This window comes from Carlito syrichta, unplaced genomic scaffold, assembly GCF_000164805.1.
Source record: "Carlito syrichta isolate Samal-C Ts95f unplaced genomic scaffold, Tarsius_syrichta-2.0.1 Scaffold308151, whole genome shotgun sequence".
Lineage (NCBI taxonomy): Eukaryota > Metazoa > Chordata > Mammalia > Primates > Tarsiidae > Carlito > Carlito syrichta.
In genome coordinates this window covers 869,542-887,192 of record NW_007252247.1, presented here as the reverse complement: position 1 = coordinate 887,192, position 17,651 = coordinate 869,542, and positions in this window count along the sequence as shown.

Below are 17,651 nucleotides of genomic sequence, written 5' to 3'. Positions count from 1 at the left end.
GCAACACAGGAAAAGTCTTGTTAACCCGTTGGAAGGAGTTTTCTCGTTGCCAGTTGAAAATTTGGTGATGACTGGGTGGCCAGGCTGGATGTGATCAGCCCTCTGCACCATCTCCTGCATCTCAATTAAGGACCAAAAAAAAAAAAATCAAGACATAGCTAAGAAACCTCAAGAGATTCAGCTAGACACCAGTAGCCAATTATCATCCCAACACTTTTAGGGGGTAAAGGTTGTTCTTGTTAACTGAAGCTTCTGATTCGATTGGAAATCTTCAGCATTATAGTAAAAGCATATTTGAAATAATAATAATTATAATAATAACAAAACAAGCATGTGTAGCCCAGCATGTGCACAAAGGGGTTTAAGAGGTCAGATACTATTGAAGTCAAGGTTTCCCTAAGAAATCTAGAATGTCTTGTTTCCCCATACATAGCACTATATACGCTCGACCACTTCCGAGAAATTACAAAGTGAAATGAACTCAGGAAAAATAAGTACTATTCTTAACGTGTTCTGGAAATATTCAGAAGGCACTCCAGACTCTCAGAGACCCTCAGAGTCCTCTGTGGTATGTCTGCTCTCAGTTCTGGAAGCAGGAAGTGAGCAGCCAGTCTGGTTGTCACTTACCAGAAAGCCCTGCGCAGAGATGTCCCTGCCAGAGGGTGACAGATACCAGCTTCCCTCTCCTCAGACAAGGGGGCAGCAGAGCTGTGAGCTCTTCTTTTGTCTTTCTGCTTTGTATTCTGGATAAATTGACATAACCGTTTCACCAAAAGTAAGAAAGTTGGGAAAATATGGATTATTTTCCAGAGCTCATCTTTCGTGACTTAACTGAAAGAGCACTGGCTTTTCTAGAAAGATCTATTTTACTTGCATTTGCATTTTAGAGTTGACAAATAAAGGATGGTTAGGTCCATTTTTTTTCAAACATTCCCATCCATGCATAAATCAGATATTTTTACCATCAGGATAAATAAGCTGATCAGTATTTTAATATTATAATTTGCTGTAAACATCTCAGTAAGTTCCACTGAAAGTACTTCTCCCGGATGTTGTGTGCCTTAGATTCTGTGTTGATCATTATGCATCTCATGATGGTTCTTGCTAAAATACTCTCCTTAGTCTTTTGACTTAATTCACACTTACTTATAGCTGATGTTGAACCTGAAATGTTTCTGCCTCCGTGGCCTCATTTTAAAGCTTGCTCTTCAGACTGTATTGTTGAGGGTTTATTCTGTATCTTTTTAAACTACTCAGGGTTTTTTTTTTTTTTTTTTTGAGTTGGAGTCTCATTCTGTCGCCCAGACAGGAGTGCAGTGGCTGCTCCTGGCCACCGCAGCCTCGACCTGCTGGGCTCCAGGGATCCTTCCGCCTCAGCCTTCCAAGTAGCCGGAATTACAGGCATGCGCTACCACACCCAGTTGATTTTTTTTTAAATTTATTGTAGAGATGAGGTCTTGCTGCCCAGGCAGGTCTCGAACCCGCGGGTTCAGGCAATCCACTCACCTCAGCCTCCCAAAGGCGCGGGATTACCGGCTGAGCCACCGAGCCCGGAGGTTTTTTCTCATACTTGGATTTTTTTCCTAAATATATTGCATTTATTTCTTCACGGATTTTCTCTCCTAATTAAATATCTTAAGAGAAGGGAACATCTCTTTAGTGGTTAATGAAGACTGTGGGACCCAATGGTTCATGCTCAGAAAAAGAATTTGGTTAGGCTATGTCCACATAAAGAGGCAATGATCCCTTGAGAAAAAATTCAGGCTGTAGGATTCAGTCAAGAAATAAACCACCTTTAACTGTGCACCCCACTGCCTCCTGGCCTGCTGCTGTGCAAGGGTAAAGAGCTTAATAATCAGATAAATGGGTCTGAGGTTTGATCCTGATTTTTGACCAATGGGTAAGGCGGGCTTCATGGGTATGCAACCTGTGAAGTTTCCCTGGCCCCATGCTAAGAAGGATTGCACACTTTATTCATTATTTGCTGTTACCATCTCAAAATTCTTAATAATTTTTAAAGCAGGGGTCACATTCTCATTTTGCACTGGACTTTGCAAATTACTCATTGGTCCTGCTGATGGGAGTGTACAGAACAGGTCTGGGAATCTTTAGCAATCAGTGTAAACTCGCTTTTGCCATTCTTTTTTTTTTTTTTTGAGTTGGAGTCTCATTGTGTCACCCAGACTGGAGTGCAGTGGCTGCTCCCGGCCACCGCAGCCTCGACCTGCCGGGCTCCGGCGATCCTTCCGCCTCAGCCTTCCGAGTAGCCGGAATTACAGGCATGCGCTACCACGCCCGGCTGATTTTTTGATTTATTGTAGAGATGAGGTCTCGCTGCCCAGGTGGGTCTCGAACCCGCGGGCTCAGGCCATCCACTCACCTCAGCCTCCCAAAGGCGCGGGATGACAGGCTGAGCCACCGAGCCCAGCTGATACTTTACCTGCACAACTTAGCCTTGCATCACCACAAAACACAGAACATTTCCAGAAACTCAAGGGTCACTTTTCTCAATGCAGGCAGGTCCCTTTACTTATTTTCCTTTCACGTGCTTGATTGTGGGTATCTCAACACAGATCTGTTTTCTCCAATGAGACTGTGCCCTCCTTGAAGGCAGGGATAAATCTGATGCTCACAGTATCACTTGAGTGGCAGGTATCCTTGATATAGAGTCAAATCTATTATATAGGAGAAGAAAAATGTGTCAAAGTTAGGTAGTAGAGGGAAAATATGTTAGTTGCAATTCAGGGAGATGCAGAGAAAATGCTCATCTTGATTGCTCAGGAAGTTTGGACCTGTCCAGGGCAGGCTGTCAGAGTGAAGCCAGACACCAGCGCTCTCCTTATTGGTGCACCATCTGTGGCAGGCCCTCGGGACATGAATGACTGATATGGGACAACACCTAATTCACTGCCAAGGATAGCATGCTCTCTCAGAGATGGCAATGATTGAATTTTTTTCTCACTTATCTCCTGGTTACGTTTCATACAATTACTTTTTACTTCCGTCTCTTTTTCTCTCTTCTATCAAGCAATGGATTTTTTGAAGACCTATTTTGTACTCAATATTACAGAAGTAGACTTTGAGAAGACATGGGACGCAAGACCAGTATTCATGAAAAACTTACAGCTCACTACCTGGAGAGACACAAGGAGTATTCATTCATTTACTCAACAAATATTTATCCAGGGCAGAACATGAGCCCACACGCTGCAGAGTCGTGAGTCTAGTGAGTGATGGATAAGTAAGCTTGGGTTAGGACTGAGGGTGGAAAATATTAGAATGATAATTCCATAGATGATGAGGTTCCTGATTCAGTTTCAAGGGGACCAGAAACGCCTTCTTGGGAGAAATGGCATCTAAACTAAATGAGGTCAAGTCAAGAGGGTGGAAACAGGTATTGGGAGCCGTGCGTGCTGGCCTGGAGTCCAGAAAGATCATGGCGCATCTGAAAACCTCTAAGTAGTGACTCAATACCTTCATCATAGACTCAGGTGGTGGGAAAAGAAAGCGTGAGACAGGAGTCTGAGAGGATGAAGTAACCTGAGCTGTGCTGAAAGTTGACAGAACAACTACCACTTCCAGAGGGCTCCCCTGGTCAGGTGGTGTGATGATCATTCTATAGACATCTTCTCGCTTAATCCTTGGGATGCAGTCATCTTACAATTATGAACCCAGAGCCTCTTCCATCCTTCCATTATTTTAAAAGTTCTGTCTTGAAATTCTTTTAGCGTGTACCACGTCCTCTGGATTCAATTTTCTCTCATGTTAAGGTCTTACACAACCACGGGGAATTCACATTGGTGCAAGAAGATGAACTCAGCTACAAACTTTCTTCAGATCCCACCTCAGTTTCTGATAAGGTCCTTTTTCTGCTCCAGGGTGCGATCCAGGACAGTGTGTTGGATCTGGTGCTCCTCCTTGTTCATCCTAATTTATTCATGAGGAGACTGGGGCTTTTGAAAGTTGCGTGATTCACTCCAAGGCCCCAGCTTGAAAGGGGTGGAGCCATCCTGGAAGCCTTCAGTGCACTGCCCGGGATTGTAGAGGAAATGCCCAAAGGGTGGTCAGGTTCTGTCAGTTGAGTCTTTCAAAGATGTGCTCTATGGGCCATGGAGCCGGCCACTTCCTCTGTGCGGTGTCTTCCTTTTCCCCAGAAGTGGTTACCAGGAGGTTGGCCCAGAGTCGATCCTTTCTTTGGACCACTTCAAATTAGAAAACGCTGACAAAGTATCTTCTTTCAAATCTTGAAACCCTTTCCAGGTCTCCTCACTGCCTCTCCTCTACCTTCGTTGTTGCCAGGTGGAGACAGTGAGGGGAATGAGTTGACAATCGCCAGGTGAGTTTGGCAGGGAGAAAGCAGCTAAGCCAGTGGTTCCCAACCTGGTTGTGTGCCAGCGTCCGGGGAGTGTGTAAGACACTCATCCCTGGGCTGTAGCCTGCACCTTCAGAGTCAGAAGCTCCCAAGAGTGTCAGCCACAGGTGTTTAAAATGCCCCCCTCGTGCACTGGAGTCAGCCCTGGTCTCAGGTAGCAGGGTAACGAGTGGGATACAAATGGAACCATCAGTTCAAAGTGTGTCTGATTCTTTGGTTCAAATGAAGAACTGTCATACCAAACCCTAGTCACTGAATAGTGACTCCTAAGGCTTGGGTCACCTCATAAAACAGATTGCTGAAAATTGACCAAATGTGAGATATTTGTGTGTGTGTGTGTGTGTGTGTGTGTGTGTGTGTGTGTGTTGTGTGTGTGTGTTGTGTGTTTAATATCCTCAGGTTCCTCCCTACATCTGTGTGCACCAATTTCACCTAAAACCTTGTTGGAAAATGTGGCTTCAGGAAGAAGGAAGGAGGTCTTTGACAGTTATGTTCCAAGGGGGTGACAGTGCTTGGTTAAGGCCTCACGTTCTTGCCAGTATCTCTCTGTTTCTGGAAAGCTCAGAAAAAGCACCTCCAATTCTGCCTGGAAAGTGGCTCTGTCGACAGAGGTTTTCCTGCCTCTTTCAGGGCTCCGCATTCAGGACAAGACTTGCTTGCCAATGTCAAGAAGCCTCAGAGCAACGAAGGACTTCCCAAAAGAGGAACAGTCATGCTCATTCAGTTAACAGATGCAGCGTCTTCTCCACTGGGGCACTGCCGAGAACACAACCAAAATAGATTCTGGACAAAGCTGGATGAATAAGCGAGCTGATGCAGTATCTGAAAACACGGGTTGCCCACCATGTAGGTATTTCCAAATACTTTTTCTAAAATACGACCTTTTCTGTATGTTATGAGATTAATTTTCCCATTATTTCTAGAGTTTTTCAAAAAATGGGTAACACTTTGATAGTCCAGTCATTATGCATTCATTTGGTATTCATGGAAATAGCAGTGATCATAATGAATTCATTTGGTATTCATGTGGTTGTCATATGCACTTTCATAAAGATACTATTGTAATGCAGGCTTCCTTTGGCTAGATGCCTTTTTACGATGCCAGTTATTTTATCTGATATGATTTTGCAGCTTCCGGGAGGTGGTTTCTCCCATGTTTCTGGTACTCTGTCCCTAGCTCCGTTAAGCTACTTCAGAAAACATCCTGGTACGACTGACACCTTGCATGTCGCAGATTCACACCTGCACTAAATCCCAGAAAGCACTTTGAAGCTCACAATCCTTCCAGCCTCTATCTTGAGCACGCTCAATTGGTTCATTGTACACTGTGCACTCTTTAAATATCGGTTGAATTCTTGAGCAATGAATACATGCCAGACATTCCATCTCACCTTCAGGGCAAAGAAATCAATTTGAGTCCCTGTTCCTTCACCCCTATGTGTCTTCCACAGCTTGTCTTCAGCAAGACTCTACGGCTCAGGAATCTAGTTCCCAATTCATTTCAACACAACGCAGAGATGGGTTCTTATTAGCTTAATGATGGCTATCATCAGTGGTTGCTCAATCCTAGGAAGTTGAAATGAAACTGGCCAGAGTATTTACCATCAACGAGATGAGACGGGGCAGTCATGCATTTCCTCGTGTTTTACCATGTCCTGCTCTGTTCTCCAGCTTGTTAGGCACTTACTTACCCAAGGGGTGGGGACTATTTCCTCCACAACAAGGCTGTGAAATGTGAGGATATGGAAAACTAAGTAGCAGAGCTGGAATTTAAAAAGGTATCTGCTGACCCAGGCTTCCTGCTGGGTCTCAGTCACATGTCGCCGAGGAAGAAGGGAGTATTTTGCTCAATGAAGAGAGCCGTGTTCTACTCCTGAAGTCAACAGAAGCATGGAGATAGAGGAAGCGGTCTGGTAGTCCTGGCATGCCTGCTTCTGGGGGTTGGGAGAATTGGGGATCCTGAGAACCCCTGAAGTCAGTCACCTCAGAGTGGGCCAAAAGATGGCCTCCGTTCAGCATGTCTCCCTGGGAATCTCATCAGTGGCATTAACAAAGCCTTTGTGAAATATTTCACGAGTTGGGCTTCTGTGCCCAACCGCATATGAAACCGGGATTGCAAAGCAAGAGGTCTGAGGACCTTCGGGGAAGAAGCAGCCCATGGGAGGGGACCACATGATACAAGGGACCCGCGTTTGGATTTTTCTCTTATGTTTTTCCATCACTAATCAAATGCATTATCACATATTTAGTTTAATTACCATATCGGGTGGAGATTCATTTTTTACTGATACAATTAAGAGGCTGGCAAATAGTGTATTACAAGTGGCTTGGAGCCACGCTCAAAATGTGATAGTAATTGATGTGATATTCACATGTTCTGATGGAAAAATTGATTATTTTAATTGTCTCAAGAGGAGTTCTCTGCCTGTCTTTTCTGGCTCCCTGGTGTCAGCCAAGGGCTAGGCAACAGAGGGGCTACAAATTTGTGCACAGGCTTCCGTACGCAGCAGATGAATAGATGTGAAACGTGGGCTCCAGGGCTGAGGATTCGGCCACCAGTGTTCCATGCTCAGCATCGTTCCTTGCTGATTCACTGCAGACGTGTTTGCTGGTCAGAAGATATTTCACTTAAATTAAACATGCAACAGCAGAAACAAATCCAGTGTGTGATCAGTACAGATAGTTTAAAACATAGACCTTGATCAGTTTAGTCTATTTACCTTTAAGTAAAGCTACCGAGTGATTTCTCTATGTATACATCCTTATGAATGAAGTCTTCACAATATCAGTACCTTCAAATTAAAAAGGACTTCAATATACATGGAATATACGCACACCACACAAAAACGGGCCATCTCTCCACAAAGCTAGCAGATTATTAATTTCTTCACAAAATATCTGAACAAGATTTTTCAATTAATTTTTTTCCTGTTGTGTTTGCCTCCACCTGACACCACAGATGTGATGTTGTCTTTTTCACAGCTGGAGACCAACTAAAATGGCCTCTGGGATAATGTGAATATGTCAAGCAACAAAGAATATGGCATTTAAAGCGAGAGAATTCCTATATTCGCGACGAAACTTTGCCCTTTCCTCATGCCCCTTCCTAGCTTGCTCAGATGAGTGTCTGCAATTTCTTGACCTACCAATTAGTTCTTGAATGAGCAGGTTGGAAAACCAGCCCGTGTCACACCCATGGCTAATACCCTCACTTATGGGACCTTGACCCCAGCCAGCCAGCCTTCTCATGGCATGTGGTGTGATGAATAGTTCCATGCTGGTCTAATTGCAGTTTGTGTGTTAATCCCCACTAGGGCATTCTCTGTTGACTTTGGTGTTATCTCAAACACTGATGATTTGCTGCTTGCACAATAGATCTTTGTGTGCATGCATGTGTACACATGTGCTTCATGTGCACATATGCTGAGATTCTCCGACTCAGACCCACCCTGATCTTCCTGAGCTAGTATCAGTCTCTACACCTGCAACGCGGGGCTCGCGTCCTAGGATACTGCCCTACACCAGTGACTGTGTCTACCAAACGGCTAAATAAATGGTAAGGAAAATACATTTTCACCGGAACTGATGACTTTGCATGGTAAAGGCAAGGAATATCCACTGCTTGAGTGGGTCTAATTGGTTTATTTGTGTACACCATCGGCAGTGGTGTCTCAAGCCTGGTCGTCAAAGTTCGTGCTGATTGCTTTCACCTGAAGGTTACTCTGGCACCACAGCCCTCACCTCAACTTATTTTCTACAGCCAGGCAGATGTATGGATGCTCTTTAATGGAATATATTTTAGTGTGGATAAAAAAGATGGAAAATATGTGAAGTTTTATCAAGAATTCTGTCTTGGCCGGGCACGGTGGCTCAAGCCTATAATCCCAGCACTTGCGGGAGGCAGAGGCAAGAGGATTGCCTGAGCCCAGGAGTTCAAGACCAGTCTAGGCAACTTGGCGAGATCTCGTCTCTTCAATAAATCCAAAAAATTATATGGGCATGGTAGTGCGTGCCTGCAGTTCCGGCTCCTTGGAAGGCTGAGGCAGAAGGGTCACCTGAGCCCAGCAGGTTGAGGCTGCGGTGGCCGTGAGCGTGCCCCTAAAAAAAAAAAAAAAGAATTCTGTCTTGTGTCTGATTTAGATTTCTGCATTTTTAATTGTTAATCTAAGAAGGCTATCTATTCACACTTAATTCATGCTTTTAATTATTTATTCAGTTAAAACAATTCATTGAGCATCTAATTTGAACAATAACCCTCGATACTTATTTATTCATTTATTCATTCAACAAATAGTCTTAAGAGCTCTGCCTAGAGAGCTCTTTGTCCCTTAAGACAAAACAAAACAAAAACACATATCCTTCCCAGCCCTTGAAGACTGTTGCTGCCTTTAAGATGACAAAAACAACAAAAATGCATGTCTGAGGTGCTGGCATGGCGCATTCTCCAGCTAACTGGCAACCCATTCACCAGCCTCAGAGTGGAAAAAAATGACAATTGGAACCTCCCCAAATGACAAATCTCTTTTGGCCTTTGTGTATGAGTTGCTAATAGTTGAAACCATAGAGTGAAAGGCAGACCCATCCAAGCCTTCAGCAGGAACACGGTGCTTGGTGTCCTGTGAGCCGCAAGACTCTATTCTTCAGTCATTTATTCCCAACCATGTTTAGCCGAGGGTCTCTGGTTGTCAGGTGCTGGTATAGCCACCTGACGAATGGGTGGCGAATGAGACAGTCCCAACTCTCACGACATCCAGTTTGGGAAGGCAGAGAAGTAAACACCAAAACAAAATCCTAGGAAAAGCATTTAGTTTTAGAGGCTACTTTGGTTTGGAGACTCAGAGGAGGTCTCTCCGTGGACGTGACTTTTAAGCTAAAACCAAATGCGGACAAAGAACCTACTTTGGAGAAACTCAGGGAGGAGCATTCAGTGAATAAAGACTAAATAACTGACAGTAAGAAGGCTCTGAAGGGAGGAGCAGAATACACAGAGACTGAAGGCTAGTGAGGGGTGGGTGTGTAAATGCTTGCATCACGCCAATGAGTAGAACTCAATAATGCAGACCAAGGGATAAGTTTAGATATATTCTTCAATTGGCACAAAAAGTCAGCAGAGGGTTTTAAGTGGGAGACCACTTTAACTGGATTTATGGTTTTAAAATTTCCCTCTCGAGTAGAGAATGACCATTGGCCAGTAAGAATAAAAAGCAGGAAGACTTTCAAGAAGAACGAGCTTAAATCTCCTACTGACCTCTCCAGTTCTTAGTTCATGAGGTCCTCTGCTTGCTTGTAAGATGCTCCTACTGACACTCAGCCCAAAATCCAAGGCAGTGATAGCTGTGGGCACCCAGTGTGGTGCTTTTTCAGCAATAAAAGGGTATGGGACACTCGTAGGCCTCCAGGCTCTATGGGCACCTGACAGTTGTATAGACAAGCTCAGTTTCTGTGCAACATGAGCCACCTTTCCCAGTGGCCAACTAGGGAGATGCCCATGCGAACCCATCTCACGGTGATAAGGAAAGCGCCATCCACAAAGAATTTTGCATTCACATCTGATGGCACTACACTTTAAAATAACAGCACAAATGTTTCAGTGGCTTTGCCTTCAGCCAGTAAAGAAAACCCAAAGCTTCCATAACAAGAATGCTTTATACCAAGAGTAATATACAGTGGCAAATGACATATGTAAGATCCTAACCCACTTAAAAATTTTTGTCGTAACTTCAGCATCTGTAGAAACAGATACAGTACTCCATGAGTGTGATAGTGAACTTGTATTGTTTCTTGTGGGCTCAACATTCAGCCCACCCTCCCTCACTCTCAGGGGTGTTCCCACTTCAATTATGGGGCTCTCTTGGGGCCACCAGTCCAAAGACCCCACCCTCTGTGTAAAGCAATTAGCCTAAACAGTGGACATGTGATCCAGCGAGGACCAATCATGGCAGCTGATATATGTGCCTTAAAGGAGAATCTCAATCTCTCTCTTTCTCTCTCTCTGTCAGTGCTGAGCTCTGAGGCTGTGAATTCAAGGCCCTTCTTGGCTACTTTCCCTCTTATGTGGAGTCTGTCTGTCTGCAGAATGAAGCCAAATGGAGACAAAAAAAAAAAAAGAGATGAAAAACAGATGTGAAGAGAGAGAGAGAGAAGAAGAAACCTGGTGACCCTGGGTCCCTTGATCTAGTCATGGTGTCCCTGGTTTCTACAGTTTTATCAATCTGTAAATAAATCTCAGTTTTCTTCTCTGCTGCATGAACTGATAAATTTATTTTTTGCATAAGTTATGTGACTTGGGTGTCAGTCACCTGAAATGAGAATAGTTCTTAACAGCAGCAATTACCGTTTCTCTATTTCAGAGGCATCAAGCGTTGGGCCATCCTGGGTCCATCTGGGAAAGGGAAATTCAGCACAATGGTTTCCTCCCATCTCTAGAAAACTGCCTTCAAACACAGTCCTTGAAAGTTTTTTTTTTTTTACTCATAGGACCTGTGCTAAGCACAACTCGGATCGGTGGGGGCAATTCAAGCTGATCAGAACAGGGCCCGTCCTCGGTGGGCTCTGTCTTCCACATTATCTCCACGCAGAGTTCCGCCCGATTTCTTAGCAGCCCCGCCCTTATGAACCATCCTGACTGGTTTATTTCTCCAGATGTTGTGTGATCTCATCTCTTATTAATGTCTCCCGGATTTTGCCTACCACGGGGTCAGACGTACTGTCTCCTTCTTGCTGGTTATTATCCTAGTTCCTTTCTTAAAGATTGAAGTGTGCCATCCGTCAATCTGTCAGAGTCTTTTATTTCTAAAGCGACCCTTTAAAAAATCAATTATTGAAAGAGCAATTGCTTCACTTACCTTATGAATGATTACAGATAGATTAAGCAAGAATCCCGTTTCTTGATACTTCAAGTTTGACAATTGGTCCTCTATCACCTTGATTCCCCGCCCCCCATAATATTTGACAGTTTATAGTGTTGACCTTTCTGTTACAATACTCAATCCCCTCTTTTGTTGACTTTGTCCCAAGAAGAGTTCTCGATCTGGCAATTCAGCAACTGGCTGCTGAAGCCCTGGATGAATCAGCCAAACAACATGTAACACCCTTGGAGCAATCTTTTCTCTCACAGAGCTCATTTTCTTCTTGTGACCTGTTGAACTCCAGGCAGAAAACCAAGGGAACGGAAGCACACATGCACACAAGCGAACTTGCAGTTGGGCCTCTCGCCGATGGCTGGAATTGCAATCTGAGGTCTTTTGCCTCTCTCGACATGACGGTGTTTCATCAACCAAGAATCCTTCTCTTTGATATGCCACTAGAAAAATACATTTCTTCATCTAAGCCATTCTGCCTAGAAAGTCCAATCTGGAGAGTAACTGCCATGGGATGGTTGCCTCGTGTGAAGACACAGCCTAGACAGCACCGTGCCTCAGTTTCTCCACCAACACGTGAGCCTGAAGCTTGGTAGCTGGGTTTCTGCTTCCTACCAAAAATGTGTGCATTTGAAATGAATATTTTATCTTAAAAGATTCATGTCCCGAGGGAAGCTTTGCAAAGGAAAAATGGAATTTGAATAAGCGAGTCACCGCCACACTTAGGTGGAGCTCTTTCAGTAACAGGAGACATCGTTCAGATGTCACAGATTGTCTGTCATCATCTCTTTGGCACTCGACTTTTTGAGCCAAAAAAATCTTATTTCTAGAGGACAAGAAAGGTGTTTCTCATTTTGTTTTGTTTTTTTTGAGTTGAAATCTCACTCTGTCCCGGTGGCTCCCGGCCACCACAGCCTCGACCCGCTGGGCTCCGGCGATCCTTCCACCTCGGCCTTCCGAGTAGCTGGAACTACAGGTGTGCACTACTACGCCCGGCTGATTTTTGATTTATTGTAGAGATGAGGTCTCGCCAAGTTGCCCAGGTGGGTCTCGAACCCGCAGGCTCAGGCAGTCCACTCACCTCAGCCTCCCAAAGGCGCGGGATTACAGGCTGAGCCACCGAGCCCGGCATTTTCATTCAAGACAGTAAATCTGGAAAAATGCAGGGAAAGGTTTGGCTACAAGAAAGTTTGACTGCGACTACAAGAAAAAATTTCCAGGCACTTGGCATATCCTTCCCTTCATTCTCAATCATGATCCTTCCAGAATGGATAATCCACAGGCCCAAGTGACCCCCCACCCTGCCTCTAGGGCTGGGGAGAATTACTCCTCTCCATGACAAACTTGACACCTTGCACCACATTCCTAAATGAATCATCCCACTGTCTCCATCAGGACCTTGAAAACGGCAGCGTTAATTCAGTGACAGCATTCAGAACATGCAGGGAAAGATTTAAGTTGCCATTTCCAAACCTTTCGATGGGAAGCTGAGTTTAGGCTCTGAACATCAACACCTAGCAAAGATGCCGCTAGGTCTTTCCACCTGTTGAGTTATTTTTCCCTCCAAAAAATTACCCATATCACTAGAGATGAGGTGCTGGTTTCCAAGTTGCCTCTGAGGACAAAAAACCAAGTCACGTCAAGAGACTACAAGATGTTAGTCACAACAGTATAATAGGCAATTCTTCAGAGGGCAAAGTAACTTGTCTCTAATTTTCAAAGGATCTGCTTTACTTAGCTAAGGCTAATTAGCGGTGATCTTCCTATAAGCAATAAAAACATGACATTTGCTCTCAAGCTTACACTAGCTATTCAACAAAAATTGGCTTTCTAAAACTTTCAGTATCGGTGTCTCAAAAATCCGCAGCAGATCTTTCTCCTCGATGTCTAGAGAGATTGAAGTGGGAGGGAGGTTTTTTCACTTGGTTTGTGGTCACAGAAAAATGCTGCCTTCAGAACGTATCCGTGGGGTTGTAGCATCCTTCTGCACTCCGGAACTCCTTCGTGGGCGATGCATCGGGTGACTTTGTGCTGTGAAAATTGAAAAACGATTCCACTTGTTTTCTAGACCAAGCCATTTTTAAGCTTTTTATCATGCTGCGGCTGCATCGACAGATTGTCAGCTTAATTACTCTGCCTTATAGTCACTAATATGCCTTGAATATCAGATCTGAAGGAGGGGGGAGACAAAAGAGAGCAACCTGTATTGCTGAGGACATGATCACTTTAAACACATGGTTCAAACTCGCTGTGGTTTGGTTTTATTTACTGCTGGAGTTTAATTTATCTGATACCTGTGTGCTGAAGCTGTCCCTTCTTTTTCCAGCCCTCGTAAAACACGTTTTTGAGGCACACGTTGCTTTTCCCTCATAATTCATTGCCTGAAGCGGGAAAATGAATGCCCTCTTGCTTTGAAAGGTTGTGAGGTCATCCGTTGTTTCATAGCTTCAGGAAACTGGAGGCTTCTGCAACTCCAGCTACCAACCTCGCCATCAAATCCATTTCGTGTTTTCTGTTCTTTTGAGAGGTGCTCTCTTGCCTCGGTGATTGTTGCTGTAATTACACAAATGATCTGCTCCACTGTCACTTCTAGTCAAAGGTGTCATCTAAAATTAAAAATTCATGTAAAATCTAGAGATGCAACTTTTAAGCAGACAGTGGAGACCTGAGCTGATTTCACAATGTTTTGCTTAACCCTTCTTGTGCCACTGACGTGAGGCAGGGGACACCTCACTGGAGGTGGGAGATTTCACTGACCCTGACCCCCGAACAGTGTTTCTGTTTGTCTCGTCGGACTGCCATAACAAAGTGCTATGGAGCGGGGGATTTTAACAACAGAAATTTATTGCCTCACAATTCTGGAGGCTGGAAGTCCGACACCAAGGTGTGGGCATGGTTGATTCCTTCTGGGGCCTCTCTCCTTGGCTTTTGGGTGCTGTCTTCTCCCTGGGTCTTCTGGTGGTCTTTGTGGGTGTCAGTGTCTTAAGTTTCTCATAAGCACCCCACTCAGATTGGATTAGGAACCACCCTGAAGACCTCATTTTATCTTAATCCCCTCTCAAAGACTATCTCCAAGTACAGTCACATCCCGAGATTGTAGGGGTTAAGATTTCAATTTTAAGCCCATGCTTATGCTGGGGTGGCCGTGAATGTGCCACTACATTCAACAGAGTGAGACTCCAACTCAAAAAAAAAATTTCAGTTTTAAAAATTAAATTTTTCCCATAACAATGCCCTGCTACCCTCTAAGGAGAGCCAGAGTCCAAATGGAAAGGTGCAACAGGTGAAGTCTAATATTCTGGGGGTGTCTCTGTTTCTGGTGAATCCAGCTATACAGGCAACCATTGACTTCAAGCCTGGAGAAATTATATTTCTAACTATGTTGAGGAAGAGGCATAGGTGCTGGTAACTTCTTGGACACCTTAAATATTGGAAATTGAGAAGTCAATATAAAATCAAAGGGATTCATTATAGAACCACACTTTTCATTTACGTAGGCCTTAAAATATTCAGCCATGAATAAGGTGGGTGAAGCATTGTCATTTTTTTCTTATTCTTAATTTTAAAAGTGTTTAAATTAACATAGAGAAAAATTAGTTTTTTAAAAATTTATTTTTATTGTATACCTCAATGAATTATAGCATGTACAGGGGTGTCAAAAATTGTATACACATTTTAAATGTGACGTTCGCTCAAAAGATGGCGTTAATCAAATGAATGCTAGTGTTACCATGCAACAAGCAGGACAAAGAAAATGGCAGAAGCAAAAATCATACATTTTTACCGTAATTTAATTCAACTTCAAAAAGTAATATATAGATAACATCTCTTAAAAAGTGTATACATTTTTTGGCATCCCCTGTATATAGATCTATGTAACCACTACCACAATCAGGACACACAGCCATTACATCACTCCCCTAAATTCACTCGTGTCACCCATTTATGGCTAAATTCTTCACACACATTCCTGACCTGTGGCAACTACTGAAATGTTCCCTATGCTTATAGTTTAGTCTTTTGTGAGATCGTCATATACATGGAATCAGGCTAGATGTATGGATGAATAGTGACCCGTTTGACTTGGAATAATGCCTTTGAGATTCATCCAGGTTAGATGTATTCATAGCTTTATTATTATCATTGTTACTGTTATTATTATTGCTGAGTAGCGTTTCATTGTATGGATGTTTATTCATGCATCCACCCACTGAAAGATAAGTAGTTGGTAACAGTTTTTGGAAAGCAAGGAAAAAACTGTTATAAACACTATGTACAGGTTTTTGTGTGAATGTATGTTTTCATTTTTCTTGAGTAAACATCTAGGAATGGAATTGACTATTCATGTGGTACGTTCACGTTTAACTTTGTAAGAAACTATCAAATTTTTTTGTGAATGGCTCTTCCACTTTGCAGTTACACCAGTTACATTTGAGAATTCTAGTTGCTTTACATCACACCAGCATTTGGCATTGTCAACGTTTTTTGGTGTTTCTGGGGATTTTGGTTTGTTTGTTTTTACCATTCTAATAGCTGTGCAGTTTGTGGTTGTGGTTTGCATGTCTCCACTGGTTAATGATGTTTGACATCTTCTCATGGGCTTATTTTTCACTTATGTATCTTCTTTGGTAAAATATCTGTTCTAATCATTTGCCCATTAAAATTTTTTTAAATCTTTTGGTGTATATATATATATATATATATATTCTGCATATATATATTCTTTCTCAGATATGTGATTTGCAAATACTTTCTCCCAGTCTGTAGCTATAGCTCGTATTTTAATTCTCTCTTTAGGAATCCTATATGAAAGCATTTTGCCTAACCCAATATCCCAAATATCTTCTCTAATGTCTAAGCCTTGCAGTTTTAAACATTATATTTGAATCTGTTACATATTCTTATGTGTTAACTTAAAAGTTTGCTTTTGTGTAAAGTCGGAGATATGGGTTAAATTAACATTTTTTGCATATTAATGTTTAACTGTTGAAAAGACTATCTTTTCTCCATTGAATTGCCTTTACATCTTGGTCAAAAATCAATTAACTATGTTTTGTTGGGTCTATTTCTGGACTCTCTGTTGTATTTTACTGACCAATGTGCATGTCATTTCACCAGTATCACATATCTTGGATTACTGTAACTTTATACAAAGTCCTAAAATTTAGTACTATGAACCCTTTAATTTTGTTCCTCTTTTTCAAAATTGTTTTGGCTACTCTAGTTCTTTTGCCTTTCCATATACATTTTACAGTTAGTTTGTCAATTTTAGCAAAAAAAAAAAAAAAATCCTGCTAGAGTTTTATTGAAAATATATTGTCTAATAGATAAATTTGGGGAAAATTAGCATGTTAATTACATTAAGTCTTCTTATGGTGTGTTTCTTCATTTATTTGGATCTCATTTGGTTTCTATCATCAGCATTTTGTAGTTTTTATTATCAGATGCCTTATGTGTTTTCTTATATTTACATTTCAGTTTTTATTCTTTAAAGTTATTGTAATATTTTTAATATTGATTTTTAATTATTGATTGGTGACATATAGAAATATGATTCATACTTTTGTGTGTTTCCCTCAAATCCTCTCACTTTACTAGCATTAATTCTAGAAGCTTTTTCTTTCTGTAGATTTTGTGAGTTTTTCTATGTAGACAGTCATGTTGTCTGCAACTAAAGACAGTGTTATTTTTAGTTTTCCAATTTAGTTTTTATTCTTTTTCTTGTCTTATTACACTGGTTAGCACTTTATTTTTAGATGTTTAAATTTTCCCATGTGTTAACAAATGAGTCATTTTACTTAAAATGTTTGAGAACTTACTCAAGACCCCATCATTAGCAACTGCCATAATGAAATATGGAATTCGAACATTTGGCTTTGGTTCCAACATACTTTCAACTCCACCTCCACCTCACTCCCTTTACCAGGAGACTATAGACACACAAAAGGAATGGACATGGGATCTTCATGCAGTTTCCTTCTTAACTTTATCATATTGAAACTGGTCTCTAGAAATAAGGCCCTTTCCCTCCACAGGTATAGATCCCAAGGGTGACTTGGTATCTCAGACCTATAAGGTGGTTATTTCCAGTCATGAAAACTCTCGGCAGTCACTTTGAGGTCACTAGGTTGGCAGGAGAATTCTGAGTGCTTCTAAGGCGATACAGTTAACGAAGGAGCTAAAGCAAATGCTAGGTTTTGCTCACGGCTCCCTTCATGAGCAGACTCTGTTCCCACTCCCTGAGATACTGGAGGGAGGTAGTAGCAATTCAGGAATCTCCGCTTTGACTTAGCTCACCCCCTCAGGGCTACTGTTGGCAAGCTGCAAAGATATAAGCTCTACTGAGCAGAGTGATGATGGCGGTGACCTCACCCACCAGCATGCTGGACCGGCAGAGTCATATTTCCAGCCCAGGCCTG